The sequence below is a fragment of the Equus quagga genome, chromosome 4 (assembly GCF_021613505.1).
Source record: "Equus quagga isolate Etosha38 chromosome 4, UCLA_HA_Equagga_1.0, whole genome shotgun sequence".
NCBI lineage: Eukaryota > Metazoa > Chordata > Mammalia > Perissodactyla > Equidae > Equus > Equus quagga.
In genome coordinates this window covers 20547074-20571927 of record NC_060270.1, presented here as the reverse complement: position 1 = coordinate 20571927, position 24854 = coordinate 20547074, and the positions used below count along the sequence as shown (strand labels likewise).

The 24854-nt window shown below is 41.2% G+C and overlaps 1 protein-coding gene across 1 annotated transcript in view; it reads left to right on the top strand.

Moving 5' to 3' along the window:
* Positions 1–24759: 24759 nt before the first annotated feature.
* Positions 24760–24854, top strand: part of B4GALT4 (beta-1,4-galactosyltransferase 4) — a 32511-nt gene continuing 32416 nt past the window's right edge. The window contains exon 1 of the mRNA XM_046659111.1: positions 24760–24849. The gene's annotated coding sequence lies outside the window, so the exon portion shown is untranslated. The remainder of the gene's footprint in view (positions 24850–24854) is intronic.

Genomic DNA, 24854 nt, shown 5'->3' with positions numbered 1-24854 from the left:
AGCCGGAGGAAGTAGGTGGGTGGGTTGAGGAGCGCGGGGTAGGGGCGAGAACGCGCTCTGCCGAGAGCTGCTCTGCGCCTCCCGAGAGAACCGGGCGGCTCGGGAGGAAATCGCCGCTCTCCGAGGAGGACCCGCGCCGAGCGCCCGCTTCCTGCCCCGCCGACGGCGCTTTGAAGGCGGCCGGAGGAGGCGCGCTGGCTTTCTGGATGGAGGGCGCGAGGTGGGGTTCAGAAAAAGTCCTGCCTTGCTTTTATCCTCAGTGTCATCCTCTCCTTGACACTTTCTATTTCGGTGCCTGCCTTCTCCTACACAAACACTTCAATGACAGAAACAGAGACTGGGATTCCAGCGGAGAAACCTGACATGGAGCCGGTTCCCCCCCCCCCCCCCCCCCCTCCTCTCCCAGGTACCCCCGACCCCACCACCTCCCCTCGGCGCCCAGCGAAGCACAGAGGCTGCCGCATTGTAACCACCGCCCAGGAAATCAGATTTCTGGTTACACAGTCAAGTTCATTCACACACACACACACACACACACCTTATTGCCAAGTTTGCTAAATGGAAGTGATTTGGGGGGGAATCCAGGATATAAGGTGACTCCAATATTCCAGCATAATGTGGAGAAAACAATCTGCCAGGTTGTTTCACAATTTGTCTCAAGTTTTCCGGAAGGTATGGTTTTTCTTCTCCGGTTAGATTTGGAATTCCTTGACTTCTGTGTACTCAGCACACAGTGAGCACTCAGATTCTTGTGATTTAACCATTTGAAGCTTAGATTAAACATCCTGTATACATTCAAATCCATATATAGGCTTGAAGGGTAGGGACGTTCATTCAGCTCAGATTGCTGTCAAAAGCTTTGTGTGCGGGATTTTAGTTATCAACTCTCTTTACATTCATTATATCTCCTATGTATCACCGTGACAGTGTATGAACTTTGACCCTGGACGTTCTCTCTTTGTCAGAGGTCACAGTTGATGGGCTGCCTGCTGAATCTGGCCCACAGATATGTTTGGTTTGGCACACACCGTGCTTTAAATTTTTTAAAAATTAATTGCCAACGTTAAAGAGTTAAAAGATTTCACGTAAGAGATCTGGATTTCCAGCTTCTCTTATAAAAATGGAAGATCTGGTAACACCGAAAGTGCGTTCCCAAATGGCAAGGACTGCTGAGGTCAGGTTGCGATAGCCCCAGCGGAGGCGCCCGCTTTAGAGAGATGAGTCTTCCAGTTTCGAAGCCCCAACTGCCTGTCTTCCCACCTTGGCACCCGCCTGGCCTCTGGGGCCACTTGAGTTCTCAGCCCATGCTCTGTATGTGGTGCCTCCTTCCTTCCATGTTCCATCTGCCTCTCAGTGACACCAGCATTGCCCGGTCATCTTGGCGAGACGTCTTCAAGTAACGACTGACTCATTTCTCTCCTTCCGCCCCCACCTCCAGGCTAGTCCTGCCCAGACCGATGAGTCCTTCAGAATGCCCCTCCTCTGGATTCCTTCCTTTCCAGGCCCATTCAGTGAGAATCTTCACTCAGTTTTTAGAATGACTCCTAGTGGGGTTTGCTGAGTCCTGTCTCTTTCCACTTCTTCCATCCTATGTGCTAAAGGCCTGAGGAGTCTTCCGGAGGGGTTGCTGCTGTTATATGCCTGCTTTGCTCAGTGACTCCCTGTTTCCTACTGTCAGGACAGCAATTTCTAAGCATTTTGTAAGCTTCTTGGAGAACATTTGCAAGGTATTTAGTATAATAGCTTGTTCCTCCCTTTATTTACAGAGCAGCATCTCCACATGAGACTATAATTATTACTATTAACACTTGTTTAGGAGTTTTCTGTAGCAAGGACTTTCATATTCCTTATTTCATCTGACCTAGGGTGGATTTCATCACTTTGGCAGCAAAGGAGAAAGGCTGAAGGGGTGTTTTTTTTTCTAGGTCCGGGCCCCGAGGGCACAAATTATGGATAAATTGTCAAGCCCTGTGAATTACCTTTTTAAATCTTTAAAGACATGCTTTTAACTTTTCATTTTGAAGTAACTTCAGCTTATAAAAAATTTGCAAAAAATAGTCGAATTCCCCAATACCCATCGTTCCCAAATATTAATATCTTATATAACCAGAGTACAATTATTAAAATTGGGAAATTTATATTGGCACAATAATATTAAATAATCAACAGGCCTTATTTGAATATGAATTAATTTTAATTACATAAAATTTTTATTAAATGTGGTCTGTCTCACAGGACAGTCCACCAGTTAAGTATGGAAACAGTAATTTACAAGCAATTATCAAAACAGTTCACAGTGTAACATTAGCTACGTACCAGATCCCCATAATTACCATCAAACCCAGCAGGAGTAGGTTGTCACACAACAGGGCTGCCTAGGTGACCCATTAAAGCTGGCGTCCTTGACACACTCCTAAGATTCCTCTGTGTTTTACTGAGGATTCCCCAAAGGGACTCCACAATTGTAGAATTTTTAACCTGGGACAGTCTGAGGCCTTTTGGTCCCTGCTTCAGGATAAGTTGGGTTCCAGTTTTTTAGGGTTCAGGGATGAGGTAGGACTGAGCACCTGGCAGGGCAGCTATGATGTCTGGGCTGATTGAACAAACGTTTGAACTGCGTATATGGGGCCTCTTTGTGTCTATTTGATCACTCTCAATTACCTACAACTTGTAGTGGGAAGAACTCACAATTTATCAAGTCAGATAATGACACACGGTGACAACCTGACCCAGGAAGCTGGAAAGCTGTCTCCTCCCCATTTGTTTCCCGTCCCCTCTTATCGTGCTAGGTGCCAAACTTGAATCTAGCCCTCGTTCTAGACATTCTTTTTCCATTTTTCTTTCTCTTTCCTTCCACTACTTTTCTCTTTTTCTTCCCATTTTTCTCTTTCTCTTTGCTTACTTTAAGATGTGTACCTTTTTCTGGGTCTGTGGAAGAAAATCAGATTTGGGTTCCAAAGAGTGTTTCCGTTGGGCTGTGGATTTCCCAGGAAGCAAGGTTATATGGAGCTAGTGTAGGAATGTTACCAGGAGGACCAATTAAGCTATTTGGTGATAATATAAATTATGCCGTTAGCAGATTATCATGGTGCAAAAAGCCTTTCACTCACATGCCTATGATTCATCTTATCTGCAGCTGTTTAAGACTGATGCCTATCAAAGTGTACCGTCTGCCTCCTTCGCTCACCCAGGATGGTAGTGATCTTCTCCACCAGAAATAGATACAGAAGACAGAGAGTGGGCATTGGGAGACTTTAATGTCACCTGTGATCTAGGCTTTTCTTTTACTTGGTTTGTCCGTAAAACTAGAGTTAGCGATCAGCAATGTTAGAGTTCTCCCTCCTTGCCTGGTGCCCGAGGAATTAAATCCTCTGATGTGGCTCCTTGTCCTTGGACTGTGGGCAACATGTTCTGAATTCTACATTCTGGATACAAGAGTGTTAGCTCATCCTCCTGATCAGTACATTTTATCTCTCCCTGTCCTCTCCTCCTTCCCAGTTTAAAGATGCTAGTCTTGTCTGTGCTTGTTGGGTGTGATGGGCTGAATTGTGCCCCTCCCCAGTTCATATGTTGGAGGCCTAACCAGTACTTCAGAATATGGCTATATTTCAGAATATGACTGTATTTGGGGGTGAGGCCTTTAAAGAGATGATTAAGTTAAATGAGGCTATTAGAGTGGGCCCTAATCCAGTCTGACTGGTGTCCTTGTGAGAAGGGGAGATTAGGACACAGAGAGACACCAGGGATGTGCACACGCAGAAAAAAGGCCAGTGAGGACACAGCGAGAAGGCGGCCGTCTGCAAGCTGAGGAGAGGCCTCAGGAGAAACCAAACCTACAACACCTTGATCTTGGATGTCCAGCCTCCAGCACTGTGAGAAAATAAATTTCTGATGTTTGAGTCACCCAGTCTATGGTATTTTGTTATGGCGGCTCTAGCAGTCGCATATATTGGGTGAGGCTCTTCTATGAGAGATGACTTGTGCCCACCCTGAGCCCAGCCACCAGTGCCCTGAGTCTCTGAAACCAGTAGAGGATGAGTATGGCCAGAGCAAAAGGGCCTCTGGAAAGTTATGTATCCCAGCTCCATTAGGGCATTTCCCTGTGCTGGGGTTCCCAGATTTAGGTATCCTGCAAATCATTGCTTCTAAGTGTCCAGATGAGACTGGATAAGCATACTTAGTATGGTTGTGGTTGGGGGGAGGGCCACATTACGGATCTCTAATCAAACAGAGCAATTGGAGGAGAGGTCAACTTGATGGGATAGAAGGAACGAGAACCAGAATCAGTCTCCCAGCCCTAGAAGCAGGGATATGGTATAGCCTGCCAGCAGTACGTCCTGAGTCATGCCAGCTGATGTCCCATTGCTGCACCACCTCTGCAACCATGGAAGCCAGTTTTGCTTCTAAATGGGCTTCTGAGAGCAAGCAGGTGGGGTGACAAGAAAGATAACTGTAACAACAATGGAGAAGGAGGAGAGCTTTAAAGGTTCCACTCCCAGCTAGAAGTTGAAGAACAGACATAGATATTATTATACTTGACATTCTCTGTCTGTCTGTCTGTCTTTCTCTCTCTGTAGCATTGTATATTTTAGTTCCTGTTACTCAGGGCGAAAAAAAAAGGATTGGGAAACTGCTTTATGGCCTCACTTCCCCAGTTATTCAGCTGCCTCCCATCAACTAGGCATTTTGGGGTAAAAAGGGTGGAAGGTGAGGGAAGAGTGAAAAAGAAAGACGAAGACTTGATTATAAAAAATGAAGTCTTACTAACTGTTTATAATAAAATTGCATTGATCGGTGCCCCCACCTGCTAATTCAGAATCTCAGATTTTTATTTAAAAGACTAGATATAGGAGAGAGTGGAGTCCAAGATGACTCCAGTTTATAACACTGGCGGCTGGCAGGGGTAAAAACTATTTTTTGGGGAGCCGGCTCCGTGGCCGAGTGGTTAAGTTCGCGCGCTCCGCTGCAGCGGCCCAGGGTTCAGATCCTGGGCGCGGACATGGCACTGCTCGTCAGGCCACGTTGAGGCGGTGTCCCACATCCCACAGCTAGAAGGACATGCAACTAAGACATACAACAGTGTACAGGCGGGGTTTGGGGAGATAAAAGCAGAAAAAAAAAAAAAGACTGGCAACAGTTGTTAGCCCAGGTGCCAATCTTTGAGAAAAAAAACAAAAAAAAAACCCCTGTTTTTTGGAGAATGATAAAACGTATTTCTCGATACATCAAGGCCCATCTCAGAGCTTTTAGGAGGAAATGTCCTGTGATGGTGCAAAATGCAGGACCAGGTGGAAGTTGAGGGGTTAGGACTAGAGATTAGAAGGGACATCTGCACATACTGTTTGAAAATATTTGAGAAACAAGTTTCTCCCCACCAATGTTTTAGTTATACTGTAATTTCTTTACACTGAATGTTGTTCGAAAACAAGAGGTGGAGATCTTTCATGTTCGGCGAGTGTTTTAAAAACCGTAAAGACATTTGACCTGTAATGCACAGTTTAGAGCTAAATGAGTCTTCAGTATTTCAAAAACCATGAACAAACCAGGCAGCACAAGACCCCCTTGTCCTGCTCCACCACGGGCACTAGACGCTGCCAAACAGCAGCAGGACACTTCCTTCCTAGAGTCACATGTGGGGAAGAGACCTCACAAGGCCAGGGGGAGAGCCAAACGCTGTGGCTTGAATCACTATTATACCAGTGTCTGAATCTGCACAGGGTCTGACCTTAGCCTCCAAGTCTGAATTTGGATCCATTTGCTGGCGGCCTCTGTTCTGCCCCATGGCTCAGAAGGAAAGATGCTGGGGGCCTTCCTATAAGCAGCAGCCCCCAGAGGCCTGGCTGGGTCTGTCCTGAGGACCCAGCAATAGGTTCTGGGGTCCCTCTCAGCAGCTGGGTTTGGGGTCACTTCTCTCCCTCCTTGCTCTGGATCTTTGGAGGTCCCAAAACTTTGAGTGGAAAAACCTGGATTTCTCATATAATATGGGAATCCTCAGGATAGAGGAAGACTTGGCTATTTGATTTCAATAATCTTTTGTTTGTTTTGTTTTGTTGCCTCTGTTCCTCCTTGGCTTCTGGTTTTACTCTGTTCTGCACCTCTTTGGGCATGTTCCCTTCTTTCTGGCTGGGAGAAAGACGACAAAAGGAGCAGAAACAGTTCTGAGCTCCATCTGTCTCCCTCAAGGTCTCGGAATCCTGGAGCAAGTGATTTTCTTAGGTGGGTGGGGATCTGTCCCGCCCCGTTCATTGTGTTCCAGAGTTTCCTGTGCATTGCCTGTAACCCTTTACCAATCTGCCAGGCGCCTTTTAACACAAAAGGGAGGAGATGGGGGAAGGGCATGCTGAGGAAAAACATCCCTATTAATAGACTGCTTGAACAAAATTGTTTTCCTAATACACACTTGTTGTTAGGCCTTGATGCCTTCCACACTCTCCTCCCCTCCATTCCAGGCTTCCTCAACGTGCCTGGTGTTCCTCCGCAGCCCTCTCTCAGATGAAGATGTTGAAGAGGCACTTGATGGAAGTTTCAGTGCCCCACAGGCCCTGCACCAGCTCTGGACACACAGGCGCTGGGATGGGGCTGACCTGGGTTCCATGCCTGCTCCTGCCACTTATCTCCCCATGGCCTTTGCTGGACAAATTGCTTAGCCTCTCAGCCTCAGTTCCCCCATCTGTTAAATCAAGGGGATAATAACTACCTCATAGGGTTATTGTAAGGATTAAATAAGATAAGGAAAATGCCCAGCACTTTGCCTAGCCTTAGGTCAGTGCTCAAAACATAAACGAGAGTGAGTTTTATTATCTTCTCACGGAGGAATTCTTCTGTTTCCTCCATCATTATCCAGTTTCTTGGGGTCATTTTCCCATTTTCTCATCCTGGTCCTTTCTCCCACATAAAATACATTTATAAGACTTTAAGTTTATGTTATTTTCATTCATTTATTTATATTTTTCCTGGTTCCAACATGGTTTGAGATGACTTACTTTACATTTAAGTTCTTAGAACCTGGAAAAATGCTCAGAAAGGGTAAAACTACCTCTTATTAAACAGCTTTCTAACAGGGACGATGTATGGCCTTTTGTGCGCTATTTGGGAAGCAGTTCTGATTGTGGCTCACACTTTTCTTACATCTCTGGTGTCCTCAGACCTATTTTCATTTCTATCTTGGGGACACAGTATGCGGAAATTAGTTTGAGGACAGGAGTTATAATAGGTTACTCACATGTTACCCTCAATAGATAATTATACTTCTAAAATTGTGAATGTTTGTAAGTTGGATAATATATCCCTGTTGTTTTTCATTATACCTTCTGAATGTATGTTTACGAGGCTGTGGGGTTGATGGTGGTAGGGAAATGGTACCAGTTTGTAATAAAAATCACACTTGAAAAATCTTTTATCTATTTCAGGAAACATTCTGCTTTTTTCAAGTCTCAATACACAAGTATTTAATTCTACATACTGATCATAAAAAGGAGCTAGTTAAATGCACAAAAATCTCCTTTACTTGTGCACTTTTTAAAAGATGTGTGTGTATCTCTATCTATCTATCTATCTATCTATCTATCTATCTATCTATCTATCTGTGTCTCCATCTATCTATATATCTATCTGTCTATTATCTATCATCTTTCATCTATCCATTGCACATTGATTTGATTTCACAGGAAGTCCTCTCTGATTTCATGGGACCTGATTGTTTAAAGCAGCCACAGCTTTCTGCTCTAATTACAGGTATTTAGAAGAACTTCTTCAATTGGGTATCTACCTAGGGATGTTTCAAAACCTTTCAGATTAACATGCACATGCCTGGATTTACTCTTTAAAATGATCCTTCCTAAACCCCCATATTTCCCAGATAGTCCTGATTTCAAACATTCTGCCCCATTGTCAAACCATGTGCCAAAGAATGTGTCCTGATTTTTGCTTTAGAAAATATGGCCAATGTTATGAGTTGAATTTTGCCCCTCCAAAATTCGTATATTGAGGTTCTAACCCCTAGCACCTCAGAATGTGACCTTTCTTTCGAAATAGGGTGGTTGTGATGTAATTAATTAAGTTCAGATGTGGTCAAACTGGAGTAGAATAGGTCCCTGATCCAATATGACTGGTGTCCTTATAAAAGGTGGAAATCTGGTCACAGACATGCACACAGGGAGAACGCCAAGTGAAGATAAGGGCAGAGATGGGAGTGATGCTTCTGCAAGCCAGGGAATGACAAGGATTGCCAGGGAACCACGAGAAGCTAGAAGAAAGGCATGAACAGATTCTGCCTCAAGCCCTTAGAAGAAACCAACCCTGCCGACACCTGGATCTTGACTTCTAGACTCCAGGACTGTGAGATATTAAATTTCTGTTGTTTAAGCCACCCAATTTTTGGCACTTTGTTACAGCAGCCCTAGCAAACTAACGCAGCCGACATAGTCACGGAGCAGAGCTAGCTCCCAGCCCTACCGGAAACTGCCGCTCTAATAATCAAATCAGTAACAGTCTAAGGAATCTCAGAAGAAGTCTCTTGGTGGAGGCCCTGGGAAATATCTGTGTCTCTAGCTTGCACTGATGTTAGGCTATTTTATATAATGAATGCTCATTTCAGCAAGGAGCTCCAATGGAGGTCAAGGAGAATAGTTACAGAAATAGTCAGGGACTCACCTGAGCATAGAGCACAGTGGGATATGGGGGTTTGGGGTGGGAAACAGGACTCCTTTCCTCACACTTTAATGTTCTGAAGGACTGTTTTTGGGACAGAGAAAGGAAGCTCTGTAGGGCCACTATAATAGCCTCTCTAGCTCGGGCCCCCTGCTTTTCCATCCCTCCCACACTTCTGCAAGGGGTTTGGTGTAGGAATTATCTCCCTTCTATACCCCAGGACCTGAAGGCTAGAATTTTTAAGAGACTCTGTGAAGTCTGACTGTTTACACTCAACATTTATTCATTTATTCAGTCAGTCAAATTACTGTGCGTCCTCTATACGGCACAGTATGGGTTTGGTGCTGAGGACACAAAGTTGGAAAGACACCATCCATGCCCTCAGGGAGGATTCACTCTAGTGGCAAGAGAGCCAGGCACGCTGGCAATTGCCATATCATGAGATAAATGGCATGATGGGAGCATTGAAATTGGAGTGCCCGATTGGCTGGCAAAGTCAGAGAGGGCATCTTAGAGGAGGTGATCATGGTGGAGATTTGATGAGTGACTAGTTGCTCTTGCAGATAATAGGGGAGAGGATTTTCAGGATAGCAAGGATAGTGTTTCTAGAGACACACAGGTGTGTGAGCCCAGGACTTGCTCAGGGAATGGAAAGCAAGTGAATGTTGTTGGGTGTGGGAGAGATTGGTGGCATATCCAGCTTCTGCTGGTCCACAGTTGATCCTGTAGTGGGGAGCCACTGGAAAATTTTGAGCAGGGCAGTGTCAGGTAAGTCTTTCAGTGATGTGGGGTTCAGGGGAGGGACCGAGGGAGGCGGCGTCACTAGGGGGAAGGGCACTAGCGTTCCTTCTCGGCTCCTTCCATCTGACCCTACTGAGAGGTGGCGATGCATCCAAGTTAATGCCTGGCTCTGGAGTTCAACTACTTGGGGTCAAATCCTGGCCTTTGTCACTTGCTTTAGTCCCACAATTAATTTGTTTTGAAGCCTACATATGAAATCAGATTGTCTAGTAAGGGAATTTAATTTATCTGCATGAACATTATATTTTGCATGGAAAATAAGTCATAGTAGATTCTAGAAACGGTTGCAGCTATGAGTTTAGCCTCTATCCCTAGAAATCATTTGTAAGACCGTCATCACAAAGTTATCTGCATACATCTTAAACTGTATATGATATCTTGGCCTTACAAGAATTTGGCTTGAATTATTAAAATGCCCAGATGGGGCATCGTAGTAATCGGTAACATTTGAGATGTGGGTTTGCCATCTAGTGGGCATCTTTGAGTGTGTATGCGTTGTAGATACACATACGACACACATACACACACACAGTTTCCATCGATGGTTCTTAATCTTTCTCCCCCATCCTCCACAGTTAAAGGCCAAACGGTATTTTGATACATCACTGCAAAAGTGTCTTAGTTTGTATGTGTCAGGGGTATGAGGATGTTTTATGATGTGTGAGCTTGTTCACAAAGTCAGGAATAACAGCATCACACGAGGGTTCTTTCAAACTGCATGTGCTCCTCCACATCTGCTTTTCTATTTCTTTTTTCTTTTTTCTTTTGAGGAAGATTAGCCCTAAGCTAACATCTGCTGCCAATCCTCCTTTTTCCGCTGAGGAAGAGTAGCTCTGAGCTAACACCCATGCGCATTTTCCTCTACTTTATTTGTGGGATGCCTGCCACAGTATGGCTTGACAAGCAGTGTGTAGGTCCCCACCTGGGATCCGAACTTGGGATCCGAACCTGCGAACCCTGGGCTACCGAAGCTGAGTGTGTGAACTTAACCACTGTGCCACCTGGCTGGCCCCCCCCCCCCCCCCATCTGCTTTTCGTGCTCCCATTTGAGAATTACTGATCTAGAAAAGAAGGTAGAAGGAAATACCGCCTCCAAACAGGCATAGAGCCTGCTCCATAGTACGTGCTAAGTAAACACGTTTCCTTCCTCTTCTTCTCCCCCACTCTTTCCCATAAAAGCTGAATTCCAAATAATAATTCAACAGAAAAATGTGCGTTTGGGGTGTGAAGCACGGGGTTGGCTCCCCCAAATACAAAGATGAATAAAACCCATCTCCTGTCTTTAGGATGCTCACAGTAGAGAAACTTACAGCTTTGTCACTAAATTCCAGCAGGATAGGTTTCACATGTTTGTTGGGGGTAGATTTTTTGGAAATTAGAATTTAATTTTCTTTAAGAAATAACATGACAATAATGCCATTCCCCCAGATTAAGAAGAAAGACCCTTGTGGTAGGGGACGGAATGGACGTCGGGGAAGCTTGGTTGACATTGAAGGGGTAGAGCCTGAGAAGAGGATAGGCCCAGAGAGGAAAGGGAGGGCAGCAGAGAGGAAAGGGAACTGGAGTCAGCGTGGGATGCGCTTTGTGGAAGTTTGAAGACAAGAGAGTCGGGAGCAGCTACCATATGGTGTGAGATATTGAGAGAGGAGGGGGGAAAGAAGATTTTAAGAAGCTTTGCTATGTATTATGAGTGGAATCCCCCTTTGATGTTTTCATGACACTGCAGGAAAGATTTAAATTGCCTTTCTCTTATTTTTGGATGTGGCTTAGTGTTTCTTTGGAAAAATATGACCTTACAGGCTGTGAAGTGGCTTAGCTTTATCTGGAAAACATAGATGTTGAGACCATAAAACTTTAAAAATGGATGCATTATGTTTTCCTCATGTGCCTTAAATTTAAAACTAAACAAAATTAAAATGATAAAATCGTACAAGGAATACCTATTATAAAAGTAAAACATGTGCTTTAAAAATATATAGAATGGTATTAAGTGGAAACAGAAGTAAATTTCCTGCTTCATTTCTCAAACCTCTCCCTCACCTCTACCACCCAAAGGTAACCACCTTCCAGAGCTTTTAATTCTTTTGCTAGTTAGCACTGTAATGATAAGCTCTGTGCTTATACCACTATTTCTTGATTTAGCTATTTCTTTCAGGGTCTGCTAACCCCATGCTATGAATGATGAGAAATACAGCTCATTGAGACTCTCTCTCCATTTCTTTCTCCCTTTGTGTGCCTTGTTTTTATTTCCCATTCTTCTTTTGGTTATTATTATAAATTACTTTTGACTTGCAGTTTATGCTTATGCAAATGTCATTTGCTACAGACTACAGAGGGATTAACGCAGAAGATAAACGAATCCAATATTTCTTTTTTTTATTTTTTATTTTTTTGAGAAAGATCAGCCCTGAGCTAACATCTGTTGCCAATCCTCCTCTTTTTGCGGAGGAAGACTGGCCCTGAGCTAACATCTGTGCCCATCTTCCTCTACTTTATATGTGGGATGCCTATCACAGCATGGCTAGACAAGCAGTGCCAAGTCCACACCTGGGATCCCAACCAGTGGACCCCGGGCTGCCGCAGCCGAACACTCGGACTTAACTGCTGCTCCACTGGGCCGGCTCCTAATCCAATATTTCTAATCCTCGTCTAGTCAAAGGAGAATGAAACGAGCATGAAGGCAAACTGGATTCTTCTTTCACACTGCATAACTTACTCAAATCATCTCACACTATAGTTTGCTTCAAATTTCATGCTACCTTTTGTTTTTTTTTTAACAGTGTTTTTGGTTTCACTTGAAGTTTGCAATTGCTTTTTTTAAATTGACATATACTTTTCTCACTACATCAATAAGGACTTCCAGATCTTAATTACATGATTTTTAATTTTATTTGTTTGTGAAGAGGTCATAACCGCACCCACTATGTGCTTAAAAAGGGACTAACAAATATACAGCAAAAAGTTGGTCTCCCTTTCACACTTGTCCCTCAGCCATTCCTTTCTTTCTTTTTTTTTTTTTTAAAGATTTTACTTTTCCCTTTTCTCCCCAAAGCCCCCCAGTACATAGTTGTGTATTCTTCATTGTGGGTCCTTCTAGTTGTGGCATGTGGGACACCGCCTCAGCGTGGCCTGATGAGCAGTGCCATGTCCGCACCCAGAATTCGAACCAACGAAACACTGGGCCGCCTGCAGCGGAGCGCGCGAACTTAACCACTCAGCCACGGGGCCAGCCCCAGCCATTCCGTTCTTTGCAGAAGCAACCACTCAGTAGTCTTTATGTATCCTTTCTGAGATATTTATACATTACAGGCATTCAAGCATATTCTTCTTTTTCTCCACACAGATGGTAGAACATCGTGTAGAACCTATTTTCTTTTTTTATTTAACAATATGCCCTGGAGATTCTTCTGTCTCTATCTCTAGCTCCATGACTGTTCCCTTCCTTTTTAATTGGCATAGTGTTCCATTATGTGGATTTGCCATAATTTACTTAACTGGATCCTGTTGGTGACAAGTGGTTAGTTCCTGATTTTGCTAAGACAAATGATGCTTCGCTGAATATCCTTGTAGACACATATGCTTGAATATCTGTAGAATAAATATCTACGGAAGAATTGCCGGGTCAGGGCGATGTGCATTTTTTAAAGTTTGGTAATATTGCCAAATTATCTTCAATGGAAGTCATACTAATTCACACTCTCACTAGCTGTGTAAAAGATTACCTGTTATCCCACAGTCATGTGAATACAATTTTTTGTAAGCACTTTATATTTACTTATTTTTTCCCTTTGTTTTTTTATTTTTATTTTTTTATTGAGTTCGTAATAGTTTACATCCATGTGAGATTGCAGTTGTACATTATTTCTTGTCTGTCACCACATAAGTGCTCCCCTTCACCCCCTGTACCCACCCCATACCCTCCTTCCCCTGGGAACCACTGAACTGTTGTTCTCGTCTGTGTGTTAGTTTATATTCCACATATGAGTGAAATCATCTTGTGTTTGTCTTTCTCAGTCTGGCTTATTTCACTTAGCATAATTCCCTCCAGGTCCATCCATGATATTGCAAATGGGATGAATTTGTCTTTTTTATGGCTGAGTGGTATTCCATTGTATACAAATACCACATCTTCTTTATCCTTTTATCAGTGGATGTGCACTTGGGTTGCTTCCATGTCTTGGCTATTGTGAATAGTGCTGCAATGAACACAGGGGTGCATAGCCTACTTTGGATTGTTGATTTCAAATTGTTTGGGTAGATACCCAGTAGTGGGATAGCTGGGTCAAATGGTAGTTCTATTTTTAGTTTTTTGAGGAATCTCCATACTCTTTTCCATAGTGGCTGCACCAGTTTGCATTCCTACCAGCAGTGTATGAGGGTTCCCTTTTCTCCACACCCTCTCCAATATTTGTTATTTTTAGTCTTAGTGATTATAGCCATTTTAACAGGCATAAGGTGGTATTTTAGTGTAGTTTCGATTTGCATTTCCCTGATGATAAGTGATGAACATCTTTTCATGTGTTTATTGGCCATCTGTATATCTTCTTTAGAAAAATGTCTGTTCATATCCTTTGCCCATTTTTTGACCAGGTTGTTTGTTTTTTTATTGTTCAGTTGTGTGAGTTCCTTATATATTATGGAGATTAACTCCTTGTCAGATATATGATTTGCAAATATTTTCTCCCACTTGGTGGGTTGTCTCTGTATTTTGACTCTAGTTTCTATTGCCTTGCAGAAGCTCTTTAGTCTGATGAACTCCCACTTGTTTATTTTTTATTTTGTTTCCCTTGTCTGAGAAGACATGATATTTGAAAAGATCCTTTTTAGTTCGATGTCAAAGAGTGTACTACCTATATTGTCTTCCAGGAGTTTTATGGTTTCAGGACTTATCTTCAAGTCTTTGATCCATTTTGAGTTTATTTTTGTGTACAGCATGAGATAATGATCTACCTTTATTCTTTTGCATGTGGCTGTCCAGTTTTCCCAACATCATTTATTGAAGAGACTATCTTTTCTCCATTGTATGCTCTTGGCACATTTGTCGAAGATTAGCTGTCTGTAGATGTGTGGTTTTATTTCTGGTTTTTCAGTTCTGTTCTGTTGATCTGTGTACCTTTTTTTGTACCAGTACCACACTGTTTTGATCACTTTGGCTTTGTAGTACATTTTGAAGTCAGGGATTGTGTTACCACCAGCTTTGTTCTTTTTTCTCAGGATTGCCTTAGCAATTTGGGGTCTTTGGTTGCCTCATGTGAGTTTTAGGATTCTTTGCTCTATTTCTGTGAAGAATGCTATTGGGATTCTCATTGGGATTGCACTGAATCTGTAGATTGCTTTGGGTAGTGTGGACATTTTAACTATATTTATTCTTCCAATCCGTGAGCATGGAATCTCTTTCCATCTCTTTACGTCATTACCAATTTCTTTTAGTAATCCCTTATAGTTTTCATTGTATAAGTCCTTCACCTCCTTGGTTAAATTTATCCCTAGGTACTTTTTTTTTTTTTTGAGGAAGATTAGCTCTGAGCTAACTACTGCCAGTCCTCCTGTTTTTGCTGAGGAAGCCTGGCCCTGAGCTAACATCTGTGCCCATCTTCCTCTACTTTATATGCGGGATGCCTACCACAGCATGGCGTGCCAAGCAGTACCGTGTCTGCACCCAGGATTCGAACCAGCGAACCCCCAGCCGCTGAGAAGTGGAACGTGGGAACTTAACCGCTGTGCCACCGGGCCGGCCCCATATTCCTAGTCACTTTATTCTTTTAGTTGTGATTGCAAATGGAATTGTATTCTTGAATTTTCTTTGTGTAAGTTCGTTATTGGAGTATAGAAAAGCAACTGATTTTTTTAAGTTGATTTTGTACCCTGCAACTTTACTGTAGTTGTTAATTATTTCTATTAGTTTTCCAATGATTTATTTGGGGTTTTCTATATATAAGATCATGTCATCTGCAAACAGCGAGAGTTTCACTTTTTCACTCCCTATTTGGATTCCTTTTATTCCTTTCTCTTGCCTAATTGCTCTGGCCAAAACTTCCAGCACTATGTTGAGTAAGAGTGGTGAGAGTGGGTATCCTTGTCTTGTTCCTGTTGTCAGGGGGATGACATTTAGTTTTTGTCCATTGACTATGATGTTGGCTGTGGGTTTGTCATATATGGCCTTTATTATGTTGAGGTAATTTCCTTCTATGCCCATTTTGTTAAGAGTTTTTTTTTTAATCATAAATGGCTGTGGACCTTGTCAAATGCTTTCCCTGCATCTATTGAGATGATCATGTGGTTTTTATTCCTCAATTTGTTGATGTGGTGTATCATGTTGATTGATTTGCAGATGTTGAACCATCCCTGTGTCCCTGGTATGAATCCCACTTGATCATGATGTATGATCTTTTTGATGTATTACTGAATTTGGGTTGCCAATATTTTGTTGAGGATTTTTGTATCTATGTTCATCAGCAATATTTTCCTGTAGTTTTCCTTTTTCGTGCTGTCCTTGTCAGGCTTTGGTATCAGAGTGACGTTGGCCTCGTAGAATGTGTTAGGAAGTGTTCCATCCTCCCTATTTTTTTGGAATAGCTTGAGAAGGATAGGTATTAAATCCTCTCTGAAAGTTTGGTAGAATTCCCTGGGAAAGCCATCTGGTCCTGGGCTTTTATTCTTTGGGATGTTTTTGATTACTGTTTTGATCTCTTTCCTTGTGATTGGTCTATTCAGATTGTCTGTTTCTTCTTGATTCAGCTTTGGGAGGCTGTAAGACTCTAAGAATTTATCCATTTCCTCTAGATAATCCATTTTGTTGGCATGTAGTTTTTCATAGTATTTTCTTATAATCCATTGTATTTCTGTGGAGTCTGTTGTTATTGCTCCTCTTCCATTCCTGATTTTGTTTATCTGAGCTTTGTCTCTTTTTTCTTTGTAAGTCTGGCTAGGGGTTTGTCAATTTCATTTATCTTCCGAAAGAACCAGCTCTTTGTTTCCTTGATCCTTTCTACAGCCTTTTTTGTTTCAATAGCATCTATTTCTACTCTGATTTTTATTATTTCTCTCCTTCTGCTGATTTTAGGCTTTGTTTTTTCTTCTTTTTCTAATTCAGTTAGGTGTAATTTGAGATTGCTTATTTGGGATTTTTCTTGTTTGTTAAGATGTGCCTGTACTGCGATGAATTTCTCTCTTAATACGGTTTTTGCTGCATCCCTTATGAGTTGGTATGGTATGATATCATTTTCATTTGTCTCCAGATATTTTTTGATTTCTCCTTTAATTTCTTCAATGATCCATTGCTTGTTCAATAGCATTTTGTTTAGTTTCCACATCTTTATCCCTTTCTCAGCTTTTTTCTTGTAATAAATTTCTAGCTTTATAGCATTATGATTGAAAAAGCTGCTTGTTATTTCAATCTTCTTAAATTTATAGAGGCTTGCCTTGTTTCCCAACATATGGTCTATCCTTGAGAATGTTCCGTGCTCACTTGAGAAGAATGTGTATTCTGCTGTTTTTGGATGGAGTGTTCTATATATGTCTAGTAAGTCCAACTGGTCTAGCTTTTCATTTAATTCCACAGTTTCCTTGTTGATTTTCTGTCTGGATGATCTACCCATTGATGTGAGTCGAGTGTTGAGGTTCCCTACTATTATTGTGTTATTATTAATATCTTCTTTTAGGTTTGTTAATATTTGCTTTATGAACTTTGGTGCTCCTGTGTTGTGTGCATAGATATTTATAAGCATTATTTCTTCTTGATGCAGTGTCCCTTTGATCATTACATACCACCCCTCTTTTTCTCGCTTTACCTGTCTTATCTTGAAGTCTACTTTGATATAAGTATTGTGACACCTGTTTTCTTTTGTTTAGCTTGGAGTATCGTCTTCCACCCCTTCATTCTGAGCCTGTGTTTGTCATTGGAGCTAAGATGTGTTTCCTGGAGGCAGCAAATTGTTGGGTCTTATTCTTTAATCCATCTCACCACTCTGTGTCTTTTTTTTACTGGAGATTCAATCCCTTTACATTGAGGGTGATTATTGATGTATGAGGGCTTAAAGTTGTCATTTTATCACTCGTTTTCTGGTTTTCCTGCATTTCCTTTGTTTCTCATCCTGTGTGTTTTGGTCTACCCCTTGAATTAGGTAGTTTTTTATGATATGTTTCTTTGTTTTCTCCTTATTTATTCTTTGTGTCTCTGTTCTGCTTTTTGTTTAGTGGTTACCATGAGGTTTATATTCAGAATCTCGTGTATAAGGTAGTCCATTTTCTGATGGCCTCTTATTTCCTTAGTCTAAACTGATTCAGTCCCTTTCCTCCTCCCCTCCTAAGTTGTTTTTCTCATATCTTATTCCAACTTGTGTTGTAAGTTTGTGGTTAAAATGACAGGATTATCTTTATTTTTGGTGTTTTCCTTCCCTTTAGTCTAATGCTAGAGTTGAATATTTGCTATCCTATTCTGATTCTGTCTATCTGTTTGTCTCCTTACTCGGTGTTTTGTGACTCCTTTCTCCCACTTTTTTTTTTCAAGTATGAGGGCCTTCTTGAGGATTTCTTGTGGAGGGGGGTGGTCTTGTGGCTACAAAGTCCCTTAGATTTTGTTTGTCTGGGAGTTTTAATTTCTCCCTCATAGCTGAAGGATATTTTTGCTGGATAGAGTATTCTTGGCTGAATATTTTTGTCTTTTAAAGATTTGAATATGTCATTCCATTCTCTCCTAGCTTGTACAGTTCCTGCAGAGAAATCCACTGAAAGCCTGATAGGGGTTCCTTTGTAGGTTATGTTCTTCTGTGTTGCTGCACTTAGTATTCTTTCTTTGTCATTCATTTTTGCCAGTTTTACTACTATATGCCTTGCAATAGGTCTTTCTATATTGACAACTCTAGGAGATCTGGAAGCCTCTTCCACACAGATTTCCTTCTCTTTCCCTAGATTTGGGGAGGTCTCTGCTATTACTTCTTTGAGCACACTTTCTCCTTCTCTTCTCTTTCTTGAATACCTATAATTCATATGTTGCATTTCCTCATTGAGTCAGATATTTCTTGGAGACTTTCTCCATTTCTTTTTAGTCTTAGTTCTTGCTCCTTCTTTGTCTGGAGCATTTCAACATGTCTATCTTCAATTATGCTAATATGCTCCTCTAAGATGTCCACTCGGGCGTTCAGGGAATCTGTATTTTGTTTTATCTCTTCCATTGTGTCTTTCACCTCTAATATTTCTGATTGATTCTTCTTTATAGTGTCAATCGTTTTTGTGAAGTAGCTCCTGAACTTGTTGAATTATTTCTCTAGGTTCTCTTTTACCTTGTTGAGTTTTTTGATGAGCTATTTTGAATTCATTGTCATTTAGCTTACATATTTCTGTGTCCTCAGGCCTGAATTCTGGGTGTTTGTCATTTTCTCTCTGGTCTGGAAATTTGATGTAGTGTCTGATGTTAGAGGAGGTAGGTTGGATTTTTCGCATTCTGATATTATTTGGTTGCAGTTACTGCCTATCGCCACTAGGTGGGGGTTGAGAGTTGCATATTCTGAGCCCTCCACCTTCAGCTGAGATCCCAGGCAGTGGAGAGGCTGGGGGCAGATGGGGGGGGGGCACAGGGGGGGCAGGGGGCACTTTCTCCTGTGTGCTCTCTGGGCTTTCTCGATCAGCTCTCACTATCTGGTCTCCTGGGGTCTTGGCTTGATGAGGTCAAGCCCCACGAAAGCTCTCACCCCGTTAGAGAGCTTCCCTCTAGGCTTCAAGGGCCCTAGGGAGTCCTTGGTGATTCCGCGAATGAGCGTCCCCTCCCCTGTTCCTTCTCTTATGGATCCTCCTGTGGTTGCAATTGCAGTCTTTAGGGGAGAAATTTTATACATTTAGGTTTTACATTTAGGTCTATGGTTCATTTTGAATTAATTTTTGTCCATGGTGTGAGGTGAGGTGTGTGTATTTTAAAGGAATATCTAGTTGTTCAAGCACTATTTATTGAAAAGGCCATCCTTTCTCTACTACATTGTATTTGTGCCTTTGTCAAAAATCCATATGCATGGCTTCATTTCTGGAATCTTTATTATGTTTCTTTCATCTATTTGTCTTTCTTTATGCCTATACCGCACTGTTTTACTTATGGTAACTATATAATAATTCTTGAAATCAGGTAATGTTTTTCTTTTTCAAGGTTATTTTTAGGAATTCTAGGTCTTTTGCATTTACATATGATTTTTATAACCAGTTTGCCAATTTCTGAAGAAAAGCAACCTGCTAGGATTTTGACTGGAAATGCAATGAATCTACAGATCAATTTGAGGGGAATTGACATTTTGACAATATTGAGTCTTCTGACTCATAAACAAAGTATATCTCTCTATTCACTTATGTCTCTTGAATTTCTCTCAGCAATGTTTTGTCATTTTCAGTGTAAGACCTTTCACATCCTTTGTCAGATTTATCTCTAAGTCTTTCATAGTTTTTAATGCTATTGTGAGTGGTATTTTAAATTTTTAATTTTCAATTCTTCATTGCTAATATATAGAAATTCAATTCATTTTTGTATATTGATCTTGTATCTTGCAACCTCCTTAAATTCATTTATTAGTTTTAGTAGCATTTTTGTGTATTCCATTAGTATTTCTATAATCATGTCATCTATGACTAATGACAGTTTTTATTTTTTCCTTCCAATCTAGATTCCTTTTATTTCTTTTTTAGAAATATGATTTCATGTGGTTTTTCTTTTTTGTTTGCTAATATGATGAATTATGTTGATTGATATTTGAATGTTAAACCAACTCTTCATTCCTGGGATGAATCCCACTTGGTCATGATGAATTATCTTTTCTTATATTGTTGAATTTGATTGTTAAAATTACACTTAGAGATTTTGTATCTACATACAGTTGAATGGAAGTGGTGAGAGAAGACATTCCCGTCTTTTTCCTGATCTTAGTGGGAAAGCACTCAGTCTTCTACCACTGAATATGTTAGCTGTACATTTTATGTAAGTATTATTTCCTCTGCCTAGTGAATTCTCACTAGCTATCTAAGCCTGGAGTTTTCTGTGTGGGAAGGCTTTTAACTACAATTTCAATTTCTTTAGCAGATATAGGGCTGTTTAGGTTATCTATTTCTTCTTGAATGAGTTGTGGTAATTTATGTCTTTCAAGGAATTTGTCCATTTTCTCTAAGTTGTGAAATTTTTTGACATAAAATTATTCACAATAATCTCATTGTTCTTTTAATATCTGAAGAATCTGTGGTAATGTCACCCCTCTAATTCCTGATATTGGTAATTTGTATCTTTTATCTTTTTTCCTGATTAGTCTAGCTAAAGCTTAATCCATATTATTGATCTTCTCAGAGAACCAGTCTTTTTAAAAATTTGATTCCCTCTATTGTTTTCTTCTTTTCTATTTCGTTGATTCCTGCCTTGATGTTTATTACTTCCTGACTTCTGCTTACTGTATATTTAACTTTGCTCTTCCTTTTCTAGTTTTGTAAGGTAGAAGCTGAGATCATTGATTTGAGATCTTTCTCCTTTTCTAATATAGACATTTAGTGCTGTGAGTTTTCCCTTAAGTACTGTGTTAATGACATTTACAAAGATATGTTGTGTTTTCATTTTCATTCAGTTCAAAAGACTTTTCAATTTCTCTTTTGATTTCTTCTTTGATCTCCCAGTTATTTAGAAGGGTGTTGTTTAGTTTTCAAATAGTTGGGAATATTCCAAGGATCTTTCAGTTATCAATATTTAATTTAATTCCTCTGTGTTCAGACCACATACTTTGTATGACTTGAATCCTATTGAATTTTAGTGAGTCTTTTTTTATGACCTAGAATAGTTCTCTATGCACTTGAGAAAAATGTGCATTCTACTATTGTTGAGTAGAGTGTTCTGTAAATGTCAATCAGGTCAAGTAGTTAATAGTGTTGCTCAAACCTTCTATATCTTTACCGTGTTTTTGCATACTTGGTCTAGCAATTATTGAGAGAGGAGTGTTGAAATCTCTGACTATAATTGTGGATTTATCTATTTCTTTGGGCAGTTCTGTCAATTTTTACTTCATATATTTTGAAGCATGGTTATTAGGTTCACAAATGTTTAGGACTTTTTTCTCTTGATAAATTGATCCCTTTATCCTTTTAATGTTAAAATTACCTTCTTTTTCCCTTGTAATATTCTTTGCTCTGAAATTTTTTTTTTCTGATTTTAAAGTAGCTAATCTTGTTTTCTTTTGACTAGTGGTAGCATGGTATATCTCTTTCCATCCTCTTACTTTTAACCTATTTGTTGTATTATTTTTATATTTAAAGTGCACTTTTTGTAGGCAACATATAGTTGGGTCTTGCTTTTTATCCAGTCTGACAATCTCTGCCTTTTAATCAGTGAGTTTGTTCCATTTACATTTAATATGATTATTAATGTGGTTAGGTTTGAGTATATCATCTTGCTATTTGTTTTCTACTTGTCCCATTTGTTTTCTATTTTTTCCCTTTTCCTGTTTTTCTACCTTCTTTTGAACTAATTGAATTTCATTTTTGATTTGATCTCCTTTGTTTCCTTATTAGTTATAATTCTTTATTTTAATGATTGCTTCAGAGTTTATAGTATACATATTTATCTACCATGTGTACCTTAAATTGATATTATACCACTTCATGTGTAGTGTAAGAACCTTACAATAGCATACTTTCTTTTATCCCCTTCTGGTCTACACACTATTGTTGTCATGCATTTTATTTTTCATCTCTAGAAGTTCACTTTGGGCCTTTCTTCATATCTTTCATGTCTCTAACTTTTTTTTTCTAAAGATTGACCCTGAGCTAATGTCTGTTGCCAATCTTCCTCTTTTCTTTTTCTTTTTTTCTTCTCCCCAAAGCCCCCCAGTACATAGTTGTATATTCTAGTTGTAGGTCCTTCTAGTTCTGCTGTGTGGGACGCCACCTCAGCATGGCCTGATGAGCGGTGCCAGGTCTGCACCCAGGATTCAAATCAGTGAAAGCCTGGGCTGCCGAAGTGGAGTGCATGAACCCAAACACTCGGCCACAGGGCTGACTCAAAACTTTTCTTTTTGGTGAGGAACACTGACCCCGAGCTAACATCTGTTGTCAATCTTTCTCTTTCTTTTTCTCCCCAAAGCCCCAGTACAGAGTTGTATATCCTAGCTCGAAGTCCTTCTAGTTCGTCTATGTGGGGTGCCGCCACAGCACGGCTTGATGAGTGGTGTGTAGGTCTACACCAAGGATCCAAACTGGTGAAGCCTGGGCTGCTGAAGTGGAGTGTGTGAACTTTACCACTATGCCACCAGGCTGCATGTAAGGAAGGTGTCCTGGCCAGAGAAAGAACCATCTGTAAGGATTAGAGGGAACAGCCCCTAACCTTTTGAATATATGGCCTATAGTTATAATAGCTGTCTTGATGTTCTCCTCTGTTAATTCTAACATCTATGCCAGTTCTGGGCCACTTTTGACTCATTATTCTTCTCCCTATCAGTTGTGTTTTCCTGCCTCTTTGCGTACCTGGTAATCTTTGTTTGGATGCCAGACATAGTGAATTTTACCTTACTGGGTGCTAGATATTTTTTAAGCTCTATAAATCTTCTTGAACCAATTCTGGGAGACACAGTCCAGAATAAGTGACAGGAACTGTTCCCTCTAATCCTTACAGATGGTTCTTTCTCTGGCCAGGACACCTTCCTTACATGCATGAACTGATCACGAATACTTGAGGAGGATTTTCTGTAGATCTCAAGTATTCTCTCTTGGTGCATCTGTCTTTTCTCTGTTATTCTGTCCTGTGAACTCTAGCTGCTTTAGTGCCCCTGACCCGTAGGGTCTGTCTCTTCAATTCAGGGAGACTGCCAGGCTCTGTCTCAGTTTTCCCTCCCCCTGCCGTGGCTTGTAGACTCTCTCAAGGTGGTAAACTGAGGCAGTTGTAGGACTCACCTTGTTTGTTTCCTCTCAGAGATCACTGACCTTTGTTACCCAATATGAAGTATCTTGGAAACTTTCATTTTATATATTTTGTTTGGTTGTTTTTTAGATGCTCTGCTCTGTTGTTTAAGCCATCCACTCTGTGGTATTTTGTTATGGCAGAGCAGAAGGGGAAGCAGAAACTGCCTGTTAAAGGCTGGGCTCAGAATTGGCATAGCTTCCCTTCCACTCTACTCCATTTGTCAAAGCAGTCACAGGCCAGCCCTAATTTCCAGGAAAGGGAAATATATCCCCATTTCTCAGTGAGAGGAAGGTCAAAGAATTTGAGGCTATTTTTTTAATCTACCACACTGTACAAATTCATTTCCGATTTACTCAATAATATACTTTGTAGTAATTTTTTTCCCCAATCCAGGAATTTAGATGTCAAATCTCCTTAGTCTCCTTTAATCTGAAATAGTTTCTTATCTTTCCTTGTGTTTCATGACATTGAAATTTTTGAAGTGCTCAGGCCAGTTGTTTTGTAGAACATCCCTTAATTTGTGTTTGTGTGTTTCCTCAAGATTTTATGTCTTTTTGGCAGGAACATCATAAAGGTGAGCTCATGTCCTCAGAGCATCACCACATGTGCGACATCAATTTGTGTTAATGGTGAAATTAACTTTGAGTACTTGGTTAAGGCGGTATCTGTCAGACTTCTCCAACCGAAAGGTACTCTAGCTCCTTTGTAAATGGTAAGTAACCTCTAGGGACATCTTTTTTTTTCTTTAAAAATTTCAAAACGAGCTCTTCCGTATTCTGTGTCAGACAATTCCAACATCTGATATCTTTGGGGATCTAAATCTGTTGGTGTTAGTTTTGCTGTCATTTCTGTGCGGCCTCCCGTGCTTGGTGATTTTCTTTTGAAATTGTGAATTTCTATTTGTTTGAATCCTATGGGACTAAATAGGGGGTCCGTCCTCCAGAGAGGGTTCCCATTGCTTTGTAATAATATGTTTGAAGAAATTAGGATTTCTCACAATTTATTCAGTTCATATTCTCAATAGTCCTAAGAAATGGGAAAGCCAGTTAATCTGGTACCTTATGCAGCTGAGAAAGCTGAAACCTGTCAGGGGGATATAAGGTAAGGTTAGTGACCTCTAAAGCCTCAGTTTCCTCCTCCATAAAATGGGAAGGTTCGTATCTTGTTCTCAACTCTTTGTGAGCATTTACGAGGGCGGGATTTGGGGGGCGCGCGGCACCCGGCGCAGTATTGGCACAAGGCTTTGCTGACCTCCTAGAGGGTAAGCCGTCCTTCCCTCTCCGGGCTCCTCCCAGCGCCGGCGGGGTAAGGGGTCCGTCCGGGCGGGGGCGGAGCGCCAGGCTTGCGAGAACGCGCAGACCCGCCCCCGGCGCGCGGCCGCGGCCACTCGCGGGGCGGGCGGGCGGGGCCGGCCCTCGGGAGCCTCCTCCGGGCGGCGGGAGGGGTGTCACCTTCTCCCTGCGCTGCTCGCCTCGCCGCGGCCGCGTCGGGTGAG